The 2,146-nt window shown below is 37.5% G+C and overlaps 1 non-coding gene across 1 annotated transcript; it reads right to left on the bottom strand.

Annotated features, from left to right (window-relative positions):
• Positions 1 to 260: 260 nt before the first annotated feature.
• On the bottom strand, positions 261 to 336 carry TRNAI-GAU (transfer RNA isoleucine (anticodon GAU)). The gene has a single exon. It is a non-coding gene; the product is annotated as a tRNA-Ile (tRNA).
• Between the last annotated feature and the right edge of the window lie 1,810 nt (positions 337 to 2,146).

Raw genomic sequence — 2,146 nt, 5'->3', positions numbered from 1 at the left:
CCGCATGCGCCCGACCGGGATCCACCCGGCACACCCACCGGGGCGACACTCTGCCCACCAGGGGGTGATGCTCTGCCCCTCTGGGGTGTCGCTCTGCCACGACCAGAGCCACTCTAGTGCCTGGGGCAGAGGTCAAAAAGCCATCCCCAGTGCCCGGGCCATCTCTGCTCCAGTGGAGCCTTGGCTGTGGGAGGGGAAGAGAGAGACAGAGAGGAAGGAGAGGGGGAGGGGTAGAGAAGCAGATGGGTGCTTCTCCTGTGTGCCCTGGCCGGGAATCGAACCCGGGACCTCCGCACATCAGGCCGATGCTCTACCACTGAGCCAACCGGCCAGGGCTGTTTCTAGTAATTTTTTTAATTTCTTCTTTGATTTCATTCTTAACCCATTTGTTATTCAATAACATGCTATATAGTTTCCAAGTGTTTGAGTATTTTTCAGTTTTTCTGTTGTTGTTGATTTCTAGTTTTATGCCATTGTGATCAGAGAAAATGCTTGATATGATTTTAATCTTCTTAAATTTGTTGAGACTGCTTTTGTGTCTAACATGCGGTCTATCCTAGAGAATGTACCATGAGCACTTGAAAAGAATGTATATTCTGCTGCCTATGGTGAAAGGTTCTGAAGATATCTATTAAATCCAGTTGATCTAGTGTGTCCTTTAAGTCTGCTGTTTCTTTGTTAATTTTCTTTCTTGAGGATCTATCTAGTGATGTTAGTGAAATCTCCTACTATTATAGTGTTGCTGTCAATCTTGCCCTTTATATCCATCAAAGTCTGCTTTATATATTTAGGTGCTCCTATATTAGGTGAGTAGATATTTATGATGGTTATATCTTCCTGTTGGATTGCTCCCTTTATCATTTTGTAGTGACCTTCTTTATCTCTTACTATAGCCTTGGTTTTAAAGTCCATTTTGTCTGATATAAATATTGCTACCCCAGCTTTTTTTTATTTCCATTTGCATGAAATATTTTTTTCTATGCCTTTACCTTCAGTCTCTATGTCTCTTTAGTTTTAAGATGTGTCTCTTGTAGACAGTATATGTATGGGTCCTGTTTTCTTATCCATGCAGCTACCATATGTCTTTTGATAGAATCATTTAATTTATTTACATTTAAAATTATTATTGATATGTAGTTGTTTATTGTTTATTGCCATTTTATTCTTTAAAGCTGTTTCTCTCTTTTGCTATATTCTTTTCCCACTTTGATCTGTTTACAACAGGCCCCCTAACATTTCCTGAAGCATTGGTTTGGTTGTAATGAATTCCTTGAGGTTTTGGGGGTATTTTTGTCTGGAAAGCTTTTTATTTCTTCTTCAATTTTAAATGATAGCCTTGTTGGATAAGCTCTTGTTCTGCATTACTTTGAATATTTCTTGCCATTCCCTTCTGGCCTCAAGTGTTTCTGTTGTGAAGTCAGATGTCATCTTTATAGGGGCTTCTTTGTAGGTGAAATTTTTTTTCCTCTAGCAGCATTTAATATTTTCTTTTTATCACTTAGTTTTGATATTTTAATTATAATGTGTCCCTGTAGGTTTCTTTGGGTTTCTCTTTAATAGAGTTCTCTGTGCTTTGAACTTGTGTGACTCTTCCGTGCATCAATTTAGGAAAGTTTTCAACTATGATTTGATTGAATAAAGTTTCTATCTCTTGTTCTTTCTCTCCTTCTTCAGGAACTCCTATGATGTGAATTTTATTTCTCTTCATTTTTTTTTCACAGAGCTCTCTTAGAATTTCCTCAGACTTTTTGAGTCTCTTTTCTTTTTTCTGCTCTACTTCCATAATTTTATTCATTTTGTCCTCCAACTATCTGATTCTATCCTCAGCTTCATTCTGCTTTTAATACCTTCCACTGTGGTCTTCATTGCTGATATTGTATTTGTCACCTCCTACTAATTCTTTTTTAATATTTCAATGTCCTTTTTATTCTTGCTATCTCTTCATTTAGGTGTTTTTAATGACCATCCATTGTTGTTCTAAGATCCCTAAGCATCCCAACAATTATTATTTTAAACTCTGCATCTGGTAGTTTGGTTATTTTTATATCACTCAGTTCCTTTTCTTGTGATTTCTTCTGTGGTTTCATTTGGATTACACTTCTCTATCTTCTCATTATGCCTGTGTGATTGGGTGTGTTGTTGTTTA

Source organism: Saccopteryx leptura, chromosome 8 (genome assembly GCF_036850995.1).
Source record: "Saccopteryx leptura isolate mSacLep1 chromosome 8, mSacLep1_pri_phased_curated, whole genome shotgun sequence".
Lineage (NCBI taxonomy): Eukaryota > Metazoa > Chordata > Mammalia > Chiroptera > Emballonuridae > Saccopteryx > Saccopteryx leptura.
This window is presented reverse-complemented; position numbering and strand designations above follow the sequence as displayed.